The sequence below is a fragment of the Cherax quadricarinatus genome, chromosome 14 (assembly GCF_038502225.1).
Source record: "Cherax quadricarinatus isolate ZL_2023a chromosome 14, ASM3850222v1, whole genome shotgun sequence".
Lineage (NCBI taxonomy): Eukaryota > Metazoa > Arthropoda > Malacostraca > Decapoda > Parastacidae > Cherax > Cherax quadricarinatus.
The window spans coordinates 50,207,829-50,223,118 of record NC_091305.1 but is presented as its reverse complement, the minus strand read 5'-3'; the positions used below and the strand labels follow the sequence as shown (position 1 = coordinate 50,223,118).

At 37.4% G+C, this 15,290-nt stretch overlaps 1 protein-coding gene and 1 long non-coding RNA gene across 13 annotated transcripts in view; one reads left to right on the top strand and one right to left on the bottom strand.

The window, feature by feature from the left end:
- LOC128698394 (adenylate cyclase type 1) overlaps positions 1-15,290 on the top strand; it is a 1,819,232-nt gene that overhangs the window by 1,113,439 nt on the left and 690,503 nt on the right. The window lies entirely within an intron of this gene.
- LOC138852702 (uncharacterized) overlaps positions 1-15,290 on the bottom strand; it is a 47,288-nt gene that overhangs the window by 18,023 nt on the left and 13,975 nt on the right. The window contains exons 2-3 of the long non-coding RNA XR_011392016.1: positions 14,771-14,847; positions 11,073-11,313 (exon numbers count right to left, since the gene is read on the bottom strand). This is a non-coding gene — a long non-coding RNA (uncharacterized lncRNA). The remainder of the gene's footprint in view (positions 1-11,072; positions 11,314-14,770; positions 14,848-15,290) is intronic.

The window sequence follows — 15,290 nt, the reverse complement described above, 5'->3', positions numbered from 1 at the left end:
GTCGCCTCTTACGATACGCATGACTTACAGAGGAAGAATTTTGTTCCACTTCCCCATGGAGATAAGAGGAAATAAACAAGAACAGAACTAGAAAGAAAATAGAAGAAAACCCAGAGAGGTATGTATATATATGCTTGTACATGTATGTGTAGTGTGACCTAAGTGTAAGTAGAAGTAGCAAGACGTACCTGAAATCTTGCATGTTTATGAGACAGAAAAAAGACACCAGCAATCCAACCATCATGTAAAACAATTACAGGCTTTCATATTACACTCGCTTGGCAGGACGGTAGTACCTCCCTGGGTGGTTGCTGTCTACCAGCTTACTACCTACAAAAATCTTTTCTTATTTTCATTAAAATTTCTTGACAGTGCCTCTCCCACTCTATCATCCGCTCTCTTTTTGCACTCTCTCACCACTCTCTTCACCTTTCTTTTACTCTCCATATACTCTACTCTTATAACACTTTTGCTTTGTAAATACCTGTCATAAGCTATGTTTTTCTCTTTTATCACACCCTTTACTTCATCATTCCACCAATCACTCCTCTTTCCTCCTGCACCCACCCTCCTATAACCACAAACTTCTGCCCCACATTCTAATACTGCATTTTTTAAACTATTTCAACCCTCTTCAACTCCTCACTACTCATACTTGCACCAGCCCACCTTTCTGCCAATAGTTGCTTATATTTCACCCAAACTTCCTCGTACCTTAGTTTATACACTTTCACCTCCCTCTTACTTGTTGTTGCCATTTTCCTCTTAACCCATCCACCTCTTACTCTAACTGTAGCTACGACGAGATAATGATCCGATATATCAGTTCCCCCTCTGTAAACGTGTACATCCTGGAGCCTACCCATCAACCTTTTATCCCCCAATACATAGTCTAACAAACTACTTTCATTACATGCTATATCATACTTTGTATATTTATTTATCCTCTTTTTCATAAAATATGTATTACTTATTACCAAACCTTTTTCTACACATAGCTCAATTAAAGGCTTCCCATTTTCATTTACTCCCAACACCCCAGATTTACCTACTACTCCCTCCACAACATTTTTACCCACTTTAGCATTAAAATCCCCAACCACACGTAATCTCACACTTGGTTCAAAACTCCCCACGCATTCACTCAACATTTCCCAAATCTCTCTGTCTCCTCTATACTTCTCTCTTCCCCAGGTGCATATATGCTTACTATAACCCACTTCCCACATCCAATCTTTATTTTACTCCACATAATCCTTGAATTAATACATTTATAGTTCCTCTTTTCCTGCCATATCTTATCCTTCAACATTATTGCTACTCCTTCTTTAGCTCTAACTCTATTTGAATCCCCTGACCTAATTCGATTTATTCCTCTCCACTGAAACTCACCCACCCCCTTCAGCTTTGTTTCACTTAACCCTTAAATGGTCCAAATGTATATATACGTTTTTTCAACATTTGAAAGTATGTAAAAAAATGTAGATCATCTTTTTTTTTTCAGTTGAAAATGCGTAAAAAAAACTTTTTTCTACATTTGTTTTTTTGTTATGTTCGAAAATATGTAAAAAATCGTAGATCTACATTTGGAGCACTACGGATTTGAACGTCGATCTGTTTGGATCGTTTAAGGGTTAAAACCAGGACATCCAGCTCTTCTCATTCATAACATCCACAGTCATCTCTTTCTTATCATTCGCGCAACATCCAAACACATTCAGACTTCCCACTTTGACAGTTTTCTTCTTATTATTCTTTTTAGTAATCATTACAGGAAAAGGGGTTACTAGCCCATTGTTCCCAGCATTTTAGTTGACTTTTACAACACGCATGGCTTACGGTGGAAAGATTCTTATTCCACTTCCCCATGGATATAAAAGGAAAAGTAATAAGAACAAGAACTAAGATAAAATCATAGAAAACTCAGATGAGAGTGTATAAATAAACGTGTACATGTATGTTTAGTGTGACCTAAGCGTAAGTAGAAAGTAGCAAGACGTACCTGTAATCTTGCATATTTAAGAGACAGACAAAAGACGCCAGCAATCCTACCATCATGTAAAACAATTACAGGCTTTCGTTTTACACTCACTTGGCAGGATGGTAGTGTCTCCCTGGGTGGTTGCTGTCTACCATTTCCAAGTTTTACAAATGAATTCAGTTTTGATTTTTTATTCACGTAAAGAATTTTTATTCACACACAAAAAAAAATTGTTATGCAATATTGCAACAATTGTATAAATAATGTCTGCACATTTGTGAACACACATTAGATCCACCAGCTGATATGTATTGGATGCGTGATGTTGTTTGTTTACTCTTGAGCATTGGCAAAAATCAAACATTTCTGCTAATTTGAGCTCAGTTTCAAGCTGTTTTCAGTACTGAAACCAATCAAAATCATCTCTGTTTATGTAATATATCATCCATTCTGTCAAATGAGCTCATCAGTGATTAGTTCATCATTGTCTTCCTCCACCAACTCTTCCACATCCTCCCCACTAACCTCCAACCCCAAGGACTTCCCCAATGCCACAATTGATTCCACAACTGGCATAGGCTTCTCAGGGTTAGTCTCAAATCCTTTAAAATCCCTTTTGTCTACACATTCTGGCCACAGTTTCTTCCAAGCAGAGTTCAAGGTCCTCTTAGTCACTTCCTCCCAAGCCTTACCTATAATGTTTACACAATTGAGGATGCTAAAGTGATCTCTCCAAAACTCTAAGAGAGTCAGTTGAGTTTGTGTGGTCACTACAAAGCACCTTTCAGACATACCTTTGGTGTAGAGTTTTTTGAAGTTTACAATGACCTGCTGGTCCATGGGCTGCAGGAGAGGAGTGGTATTAGAAGGCAAAAACTTGACCTTAATGAAGCTCATGTCCCCACAAAGTCGCTCTGCCACGTCTGAAGGATGACCAGGAGCATTGTCTAATACCAGGAGGCACTTAAGGTCCAATTTATTTTCCAGGAGGTAATTTTTCACAGTGGGGGGTAATGCATGGTGTAACCAGTCATAGAAAAGGTCTCTAGTGACCCATGCCTTACTGTTTGCCCTCCACAGCACACACAAATTAGCCTTGAGGACATTGTTTTTCCTGAACACTCTGGGAGTTTCAGAGTGATACACCAATAAAGGCTTCACTTTGCAATCGCCACTAGCATTAGCACACATCAACAGAGTAAGCCTGTCTTTCATAGGCTTATGTCCTGGGAGTGCCTTTTCCTCCTAAGTAATGTAGGTCCTGCTTGGCATTTCTTCCAAAACAGGCCTGTTTTGTCACAATTAAACACTTGTTCAGGTTTCAATTCTTCACTGTCTATGTGCTCCTTGAATTCCCTCACATATTTTTCAGCTGCTTTTTGGTCCGAACTGGCAGCCTCACCATGCCTTATCACACTATGTATGCCATTATGATTCTTAAATCTCTCAAACCAACCTTTGCTGGCCTTAAATTCACTCACATCACCACTAGTTGCAGGCATTTTTCTAATTAAATCGTCATGCAACTTCCTAGGCTTTTCACATATGATCGCTTGAGAGATGCTATCTCCTGCTATCTGTTTTTCGTTTATCCACACAATAACAGTCTCTCAACATCATCTATCACTTGCGATCTCTGTTTCGAAAACAAAGTTGCACCTTTGGCAAGAACAGCTTCCTTGATTGCCGTTTTCTTGGCCACAATAGTAGCGATAGTTGATTGGGGTTTTGTGTACAACCTGACCAGCTCGGAGACACGCACTCCACTTTCATACTTAGCAATGATCTCTTTCTTCATATCCATAGTAATTCTCACCCTTTTTGCTGTAGGGTTGGCACTAGAAGCTTTCTTGGGGCCCATGGTGACTTATTTTGCAGGTGCAATCACTAAAAACGCTGTGATAATGTGAAATGTTCCGATTGTATGTTTGGATGCGACCGCAGTGGCTGGCTTGTAAACACTGGCACTCACGGGACAAGTGAGGTGTGCTCAGGCCGCAAGTGGACGCGTCTTGAATGGAACGAATCACGTTGGGCGAGTTTTTTAGCGCTAGCCGATACAAAATTTTTGCATTAAAATGTATCACTAGCCGGAGTTAACATTATGTGATGCATTCGTTAGGCGAGGGTCCACTGTACTTTTGAATAAATAAAATATGTCATTATATATGTGGTGGCAGCGGCGGCTGACGAGTGTTTGTCTGGAGACATGACAAAATATTTCTTGAATATTTCGCTCTCATCAACTCTATGGCTTATTTATCTATCACAGTTCATCTAATATGACATAACAAACAATGTAAATAACGTAGAAACCTGATATATACTCTAGAATGAATAAAATATGTCATCATATATGTGGATGTGGTGGCGGCGGCCAACGAGAGCTTGTCTGAAGACAGGACAAAATACTCTTTGAATGTTTCGCTATCATCAACTCTACGGCTTATTTATCTATCACAGTTCATCTAATATGAAATAATAGACAATATAAATAACACAGACACCTGATATATACTCTAGAATGAATAAAATATGCCATTATGTAACAGGTGGAGGCAGCAACAACCACTCCCTCTATGTTGTGGTAAACACTGCCATCTAGTGACGGCCTTTTGAAGCCTTCTATTATTATAATTATTATTATCTAGTATATTATTATTATATACGTATTATTATTATATGTAGTATATTATTATTATTGTATTATATTATTATACGTACTACTATTATTATTATACTTATTATTATTATTTTTATTATTATTATTATTATTACAATATAAATATTTTGTAATTTTTATTCACACAAAAAATATAAGATTTATTGTTATGCCTTATTGCAATAATTGTATAAACAATGTCAACCGATTCACGACTGCATATTGGAATGCACAGTGACGTCATTTATTTACTCTTGAACATAGCCAAAACAATGGAACATTTCTCCTGTGTTGAGCTCAATTTCTAGGTACTTTTTGTCATGAAAGCAATCAAAATCATATCTATTTCTGTAATATATCTTCCATTCTATCAAATGAGACCAAAAATACCGAGAATACAACCATAAAAACCACACGAAAATACTGCTAAGGGGTGGCTGATTGCTGAGAAGTGAATTCCATTATTTATACTTAGATTTCTTTCATTTTTGGTGTACATTAAGAAGCATCTTTCCATCATACATTGCCCAAGTTTCAATAAGATAGTCCAACAAACAGATGAGATACAATTCCCTAGATCAAGAACAAGAGCCCCTCACCAGCATCAAGGAACCTGCCTTGAGGTCTGTTCATTTATGGAAATTTTGCTTGCGTATGTAAACAAAAAATCGACCCATTGACTGCTCGTATTTGGAAAAACCCGCACGTGGATGCGCTCGCAAGTAGAGGCTCCACTGTATTTGATTACAATTTCAGTACCTAATGTTACTGTCAGAACAAAGATTGGCTATAAAATCACAAGAAATACTATAAATTGTAATTATTAGAACATAAAAATTATGTAAATTAAAAAATAAGACTGTTTTATAACACACAGAAAATTGCCCTCTTTATTATAAAAAAATAAATTCTTCTGTTTTTCAAAATATTCAGAGCACTGGGTGAGAGGAAGTAAATTTACATTTGGACAGTTAAGGGGTTAACAAAATATGTGTTACCATACCATATAAAAAGGCACATGCTTAATAATGAATAAATAACCTTTGTGATTACAAGTGAAGCCTGTCAAAAGGCTTCAAGACTGTCCAAGAGGCATGTTTGGGAATCTGTACTTCTGAAAAAATCTCCCTTTCCACCCATGTTCTTACTACCTATACTTATATCTAGTGTTAGCTCCAAATCATTCCTCACTAATTCATATATTCTGGGAAGTTGGTTCAGGTCCAGGTGTAGACACATTAGGATCAGACAGTTGTTCAAAATTATCTATAAATCTTTGAAAAAGTTGATTTGCATGCCTTTTCTACACCATGTTTCTAAACACTTGAACTTGAGCCTTAAAATTTTTAATACCTAGAACCTCAGTAATTTTGCTCTCTACCCATGGCTTACCCCTTTCAATTTTTTTTTTTTTTTTTTTTTTTTTTTTTTTTTCATACACAGCATCACCAACTTGAAACATTTGGTCATTCTCCTTTAGAACATCAACTGCTTTATTGAGAAACAAGTTTGATATGAGAAACAAGTTGTATGAGAAACAAGTTTGATGAAAGTAGTTCTAAACCTCCTATTAAATGTTAGTTCAGTTGGGGTCTTTCCATAGAGGAATGAACAGTTTTACATTAATTTTATAAATACCTACACACCCTGGTATGTATTACATGTTTATGCACATGTAGTAAAGAGAAGTGTAGATGAGAGAGAGAGAGAGAGATCTTCAGAGAAGTTAAGCAAGTGTTTAGATAGTTTTCAGCCAACTGAGTGGTGGGGGACCTAAATGCTAAAGCAGGAGAAACTGTTGTAGAAGCATAGTAGGTAAGTCTAGGGTGCCAGGGGTAACTGAACTTTGTATAGAAAGGTTTGGTAATAAGAAAAACAAACAAAACTTTATTTCTTTGTGTAGTATACAAAGTGTAGTTTACATGTAATAAAGTATTGTTAAGCACAAAGAAAGCCACAAATATGCACATGTATTTCAGGCAGATAATAGGTAATACATATTTTTAGAAAAAGAAGATAAATAAGTACATGAGATATGATATAGGGCATAATGACAGCTGTTTCTTGGACTGTGTATAGGTTAATGGGTAGATTTCTGGATGTGCATGTTTTTAGAGGGGCAACAGATATATCAAATCATTATTTAGTTGTAGCTACAGTGACAGTAAGAAGTAGTTGTGGTACAAGGAGAATGTCTTCAGTGAGTAAGAGAAGTGAAAGGAGGTGGAAGTTAGGGTAAGACATATGCAACTATTGGGAGAAAAATGTGCTAGTGAGAGTATAAGTAATGAGGTGGTTGAAGAGCAGTGGGGTACATTTAAGAATGCAGTATTAGTGTGCAGCAGAAGTTTGTGGATATAGGAGGTTGGGTGCTGCAGATGTGAGGAGCAGCTGGTGGATTGATGAGGTAAAGAGAGCAGTAAGGGAGAAATAAGTTATCAAATGAGGGAAAAGTATATGGAGAGTTAGAGAGGGTGAAAGAGTGGTGAGGGAGTATAAAAGGAGATAAAATGAAAGAGAGTGGGAGAGGTTTTGTCAACAAATCTTGCTGAGAATAGGAAAAAGTTTTAGATAATAATTTGAGAAAGTTTTGGGAATAAATGGTTTAACCCTTTCAGGGTTTTTGACGTACTAGTACATCTTAGGCACCAGTGTTTTTGACGTACTAGTACGTGTAAATTCTAGCTCCCTCAAATCAAGCGGGAAATGGCTCATAGGCCTAGATGTGAAAGAATGGGTCTGCATGGTCATTGTGCACAGTATAAAAAATATCCTGCAGCACACAGTGCATAATGAGGAAAAAACTCTTGATAGTGTTTTTGGTTTCAAACAGCGACTTTGCAGTCTATTTTCATATGGTATTTATGGTTGTATTCTCATTTTCTTGGTCTCATTTGATAGAATGGAAGATATATTACAGAATTAGAGATAATTTTGTTTGGTTTCATGATGACAAGTACCTTGAAATTGAGTGCAAAGAGGTAAAAAGGTTTGATTTTTGCTGATGTTCAAAGTAAACAAATTACACCACGTGTCCAATACACATCAACTGGTGGGTCTGATATTCTTGCACAAGTGTGCTGATATTATTTATACCGTTTTTACAATGATGCAGTAGCATACATAACAGTAAATCTTTTATTTTTTGTGAGAATAAAAATTCAAAATGGAAAGCAAAAATAATGTAAGAGGGGCCTGGAGACATAACTAATGAACAGATAAAAATGTTATTTTAGTGCCAGGAATGTCTGTCTTGTTTATTCTGGACCCTGTTTGGAAATTGGCATCTTTTGAAATTTGTGTGAAATTGGCCAAATTGCCAATTTCTGACCACTTTATTGGGTAGTTGAAATTGGTAAATGGGCAGTTTCTTGTACTCAATCAATAAAACATGGAATTCTAGCGAAATAGCTATGATTTTAGTCGACTGAAACATTGGAATTGGCTGAAAATTGGGCTCAAATCACCGATGCGTAAATATTGAGACCACTAACTTTGCGAGAGCATAATTCCGTAAGTTTTCCATCAAATTTCATACTTTTGGTATCATTATGACCGGAAAAAAAATCACTATCATTTCATACGAAAAAATAATTTTTTTAAATTTTTTGACCCTGAGAGTGAGTTAAGGATCGGGGGTCTTGACTCTGAAAGGGTTAAAAGAAATGAGGGAGTTAAAGCATGGTATGAATGGGGATTGAATTCATGGCAAGTGAGTTGTAAAATTCCAGGCCAGCGCGTAAGCCACTGGGCCAGCAGGCTACAACTCGCTTTCCTCCCTGGCCAGTGTTATACCTCCCTGGCCAATGCATGAAATCGCTGCCTTGCTTTCTTCGTCAATATTTAACAGCTTCTCAAAAAATTCCCACCATCTTCCTAATACCTCCAACTCTCCATCTAATAACTCCCTCATTTTGACTCACGAAATCATAATGACAGGATTGCACATAAACCACGATATGGGTGTGGACTGAACTCGCAGCAGGTGAGTTGTAAAACTCCAGGCCAGCACATAAACCACTGCACCAGCTGGCTACAACTCACTTGCTGTGAGTTCAGTCCCCATCCATATTGTGGTTTATATGCAATCATGTCATTATGATTTCGTGAGTCAAAATGAGGGAGTTATTAGATGAGGAGTTGGAGGTACTGTATTAGGAAGATGGTGGGAATTTTTTAAGGAGCTATTAAATGTTGATGAAGAAAGCAAGGCATTTACCAGGGAGGTATAATATTTTTAGGAGTGAGGAAGAGCCAGATATGGAGAGATGCATGAGTCAATGGGTAAAATGAAAGAGAGTAAAGCTTCTGGGATTGATGCAGTCAGGATAGAAATATTAAAATCAAGTAGGGAAATAGCTTTGGAGTGGTTGGTGCTTTTATTTAACCCCTTTACTATTGAAACCCCAAATCCTGAGGTGTCTTCTGGTATCGAAAATTTTTTGAGAAAAAAAAAAAATCTTATGAAATGATAGAGAATCTTTTCCTGATGGTAATGACACCAAAAGAACGAAATTTGATGGAAAACTTATGGAATTATGCTCTCGCAAAGTTAGCAACCTCTGCAATATTTACGAATTGGTGATTTCGCCCACTTTGAGCCCTATTTTTGGCTAATTCCATTGTTCCAGTCGACCAAGCTAATAGCTATTTCTTTAGAACTCCATTTGTTCTATTGATTGAGTACAAGAAACTGCCCATTTACCAATTTCAACTACCCAATAATGTGGTCAGAAATTTACAATTTGGCCAATTTCACGCAAATTAAAAATATGCCAATTTCAAAATAGGGTCCAGAATGAACAATGCAGACATTCCTGGCTCTAAAATAACAGTTTCTTTGTTAATCAGTCATGTCTCCAGGCCCCTCTGATATTACTCTTGCTTTCTATTTTGAATTTTTATTCAAACAAAAAATAGAAGATTTACTGTTATGCAGACTGCTGCAATATTGTAATAATTGTATAAATAATGTCAACCCATTCATGACTCCATATTAGAATGGCTAGTTGGACATTCATTGGAAAATGATATCATTTGTTTACTTTTGAACATCGGCAAAAATCAAACATTTCCCCTATTTTGAGCTCCATTTCAAGGTTCTTTTCATAGCAAAACCAATCAAAATCACCTCTATTTCTATAATATGTTTTCCACTCTATCAAATGAAACCAAGAAAATGAGAATACAATCATAAATACTATACGAAAATACACCACAAATTCGGCGTTTTATCCCAAAAAAACGGAGTCAGAGTTTGTTTCTTCTCGTTATGCACTGCGTGCTGCAGGATTTTTTTATATGGTGCACACTGACCATACAGACCCATTCTCTCACATGTGGACCTACCAGCTTTCTCTTGCTTGATTTGAAGCCGCTAGAATTTTTGAGTATATATACGTCAAACACGGTGGCTCGTAAGACGTATATATATGACCGAAACAGTCAAAGGGTTAATAAATGTATGAAAGAGGGGAAAGTACCTAGGGATTGGCAGAGAGCATGCATAGTTCCTTTGTACAAAGGAAAAGAGAATAAAAGAGTATAAAAAATATACGGTAATAAACCTGTTGAGTATACAGACACCCTCCCCAACTTATGAACAAGTTACATTCCAGAAAGCTCTTCATATCTTGAATTGTTCGTAAGTCATTATTTTGCCATTTTTCTATTATTACGATTATTATTTTTTTTTTTAAATATTTTTTTTTTTAGCACATCAGCCATTTTCCACCAAGGCAGGGTGACCCAAAAGAAAGAAAAACTCCCCCTCCCCCCCCCCAAAAAAAGGAAGAAAAAACTTTCATTATCATTCAACACTTTTATAATGGAGATAATTACATGTGTGTTTGGTAGCGGGGTCAGTGATACTCTTCAGAGGCTTCTTACTTTATTTGCAGTTCGTGGTACACAGGCAATGTGTTTAAGTGCCCAGGCCCGGAGGGCCATGCCCAACAAGGGAGAGAGGAATGGACCTTGTTGAGTGAGTGAATTCGGCTGCCTGAGTGAGGAGGAGGAGGCCAGTTTGGGCATGCCCACCCAGAGACTTGGCCTCTGGTGGAAACTATGGGAACTAGCCTTGTAGGCTTACTGTCTACACTTTCACCATCACTCATACATAATTACTGTCTTTGCAAGGGCGCCCAGATACAATGGTTTAGATAATCACTCCAAACTGCCAATATCCCAAACCCCTCCTTTAGTGTGCAGGCATTGTACTTCCCATTTCCAGGACTCAAGTTCGGCTAACCGGTTTCCCTGAATTCCTTCACAAAAATTAATATTATTATCATTATTATTATTATTGTTCTCTCTCTGTGCCATTGTTCGTTGAAAACTTAAAGACAGTACTGTACACTATAAGTAATGGATGGTTCTTAATACTAAAGCATATTTTAATAATAAATACTGTAATAAAAAGCTTCTTACCTTTTTAATTGGTACAGTAAACTTGAGGTGTTGGATGAGAGGAAGATTGGAGGTTGCATGGGGCTTCTGAGGAAGAGGGTTGTCAACCTCATACACTTCATCATCAAATGCATCATCAGTCAGGGTTTCATAAGCCTGGGTTTCTTCAACATCTGAAGAGGCTTTTGAGGTAGAAGGCACTGGTCTGAAGAATTTGTCTAAGGAAGTTTGCACTGTTTTTCTCTTCTCGTCGTATATAACACTGTAGCATGAGATAGAATTGTTAGCACCAGTTGAAACCTTTGAGAATCTCTCGATATTGGGGTCCTAAAGCTCAAACTTATGGAGACCTCTCTCTATGTGAGGAAATGCCTCAGCCATCATTTTTGTCTCAAACTTTTTATAAGGAACAGTTTCATCTTGTTCCTCATGCTCTTCCTTATGCTGCATCTCTTCCAGCACCATCAAATCTTCTTTCATCAGCTCTGTTGACTTTTGTGCTGCCCGGCGTGGGTTGCGGAAGTATTGCGAATGAAACTTTAACTGATACGACAGTCTGTTCGTATGTTCAAATGTTCGTAACTCAAATGTTCATAAGTAGGGTAGCGTCTGTACTTGGTAAAGTGTCTAGTAGAGTTATTATTGAAAGAATTAAGGTAAAACAAGTTTGCAGATGTACAAGGAGGCTTTAGGAAAGGTAGAGGATGTGTAAACAGTGTTGACATTAAAGCATGAAGTGAATAATATTTAGATTAAGGTAGGGAAGTTTTTGTTTAGAAAAGGCATGTAATAGGGTTGATAGGGAAGCAGTGTGGCATTGCATGTGTATGAGATAGGTTATAGAATTTTTATGAGGATAGTGAGGCTCAGGGTATGTAGGAGAGAGGGTGATTATTTTCCAGTAAAAGTAGGTCTTAGACAGGGATGATTGATGTCACCATGGTTGTTTAATATATTTATGGATGGAGTTCTGAAACAATTGCTAGGGTGTTGGGAGAGGTGTGAGATTAAAAGATAACAAATATAATGCAAATTGTAAGTTTTTTAAAATTTCTTTTTCTGTTGGCATGGTGCTTTTGGGAGATTCAGAAGAGAAGTTGCAAAGGTTGGCAGATGAATTTAGGAGGGTGTATAAAAGAAGGAAATTAAAAGTGAGAATAGGAAAGAGCAAAGTGATGAAGGTAACAAAAAATTTAGATAATGAAAGATTGAATATCAGATTGGAAAGAGAGAGTATGGAGGAAGTGAATGTGTTCAGATATTTGGGAGTGGACTTGTCAGCAGATGGGTCTAAGAAAGATAAGGTGAGCCATAAAATTGATGAGGGAAAGAGGGTGGATGGAGCATTGAGAGATCTGTGGAGACAAAGAATGTTATCTATGGAGGTAAAACGGGGAATGTATTTATTTATTTATTTAATAATTTGAACATACATACAGAGGTACAAAAAAATGCAGGTAAGAGCAGCATGCCAAAGCCACTTGTATGCATAGCATTATGGGCAGGCTTAAAGTTAACTTAAGATTAACTAAGCAATGATGTAATCAGTGATAAAACATTATTGTAAACAGATAACAATAAAGCACAAATGAGTATTACAAAGACAGGTCATATGGTTGCATGTATTGCTGTACATTCAGTAGAATGGAGTATTCTGTTAGGTAGTGTATTTAAAAAATAACAAAGTTAGATTGGGTCTTAGGTTTAATGTTTATGTAATATAATTGTGAGAAACATTTAAGATATACAATTTATAAGGTTCAGTTAATCAGTATTTATTTGGTTTTGGGTGAGTAAGTGATCTTTGAGAAAAGACTTGAATTTATAAACAGGTAGTGTTTCTTTTATACTTACAGGTAATGAATTCCAGATTTTAGGGCCTTTTATGTGCATTGAGTTTTTGCATAGCGTGAGATGGACACGAGGAACATCAAAGAGTGATCTGTGCCTTGTGTTATGGTCATGTGTTCTGTTGAGGTTGGCAAGGAGATGTTTGAGGGGAGGGTTAATATCAGAGTTAAGTGTTCTATGTATGTAATAGGTGCAGTAATAAGTATGGATGTTTTGTATGGTGAGTAGGTTTAGTGTTTTGAATATTGGTGGAGTGTGCTGCCTGTAGTGGAAATTTATTATCATTCTGACTGCAGCCTTTTGTTGGGTAATTAGTGGTCTGAGATGGTTAATTGTTGTAGAGTCCCATGCACAAATTCCATAGGTGAGATAGGGGTAAATAAGAGAGTGATATAAGGCCAGGAGGGCTGACTGTGGAACATAGTACCGTATCTTCGATAGTATGCCTACAGTCTTGGAAATTTTCTTAGAAATTTGTTGTATATGTGTATGAAATTTGAGTATTATCAAGGTGGATTCCTAAGAATTTTCCCTCTGTTAGCTTTGTGATAGGTGATCCGTTTATCATTATGTTAAGAGGGACATCTGTAGCTCTGTTACCAAACTGAATGAAGTAGGTTTTGTCAATGTTTAGTATAAGTTTGTTAGTCCTCATCCAGGTAGATATTTTCTGTAATTCGGTATTTACAGTATTGGCTAGCATGACTTGGCTCGGGTGAGAGAAGACGTATGTAGTGTCATCTGCAAATAGTGTGGGTTTGAGTAGTTGTGATGCATTTGGTAGGTCATTTATGTATAGGAGAAAGAAGAGGGCCAAGGACACTTCCCTGTGGGACACCAACTGTAATTGGTTGTGCGGAAGAGTTTGCCCCATTTGTGTACACATATTGGCTTCTGTTGCTGAGGTATGACTTGAGGTAGTTGAGGGAGTGCCCTCTTATACCATAGTGTGACAATTTTATGTGGAGCAAGTCATGGTCAACTGTGTCAAAAGCTTTACGTAAGTCAATGAAGATCCCAAGTGGGACTTCTTTTTTCTCTATTGCAGTGTATATCTGTTCTAGCATGTGTATAATAGCATCATTAGTATTTTTATTAGGCCTGAATCCAAATTGGCAGGGGTTGAGTATGTTTTGGGAGATGAGGTAGGAGTAGATTCGTTTATGAATTAATTTTTCGAAGATTTTTGAGAGAGGGTGTAAGTTGGATATTGGCCTATTGTTATTCAACTCTGTTTGATCTCCTTCTTTATAGTGGTATCACACTCTTATATGGGTGTGAGGCATGGGTTTTAAACATTGCAGCAAGGAGGAGGCTGGAGGCAGTGGAGATGTCATGTCTGAGGGCAATGTTTGATGTGAACATTATGCAGAGAATTTGGAGTCTGGAGATTAGAAGGAGATGCATTATTTGGGGGTTGGGGGAGGGGGAATTAGATATTTATTGAGGATGGAGAAAAATAGGATGACATCCAATGCATATAAATTAGGGGTGGAGGGAAGTGGGGGGTTAGGGGTCATCCTAGTAAAATTTGGAATGAGAGGGTAAAGGAAGTTTTGAGTACCAGGGGCTTGGACATCCAACAGGCTTGTGCAAGCACGTTGGATAGTAGTGAGTGGAGACGAGTGATTTTTAGGATTTAATGTTCTGTTGGAGTATGAGCAAGGTAACATTTATGAAGGAATTCAGGGAAGCTGGTTAGCTGGACTGGAGTCCTGGAGGTAGAAAGGACAGTACCTGCACTCTGAAGGGATGGGAATGTTGCAGTTTGGAGGGACATCTGAACTGTACTGTTAGTGCATTTTAGGCAAGATAGTGGTTGAAAGAGTGAGAGTGAAAGTGTTTTCCTTTTTGTCAGGTCACCTTACCTTTGTGGGAGACATCCGGCATGCAGATAAATACTATTACAGTAGGGCCCCACTTATACGGCAGGTTAGGTTCCAGGCTGTCACCGGAAAGGAGAACACCATTATTTTTTCACTTGTAAATGCATATAAATGTCAGATAACAAGTTTACACTAATGTATATTAAGTTAGCAATAGAACTAGGCATTTAAAAACAATAAAATAAAATATACACACAGTACTCTCATTACTTAAAATATTTGTAGACTTAATGTAGGGTGAGACAAGAGTAATGATGACATTACACATCCATGTCTAAGACCTACTTTTACTGGGAAGTAATCTCCCTCTCTCCTGCACACCGTAACCTGAGCCTCGCTATCCTCATAAAAACTCTATACATCATTTAGTAACTTACTACCTATTCTATACACTTGCAACATCTGCCATATTGCTCCCCTATCCACTCTATCATATGCCTTTTCTAAATCCACAAATGCAATGAAAACTTTCTTAACTTTACAGGTCGAGCATCACTAATCC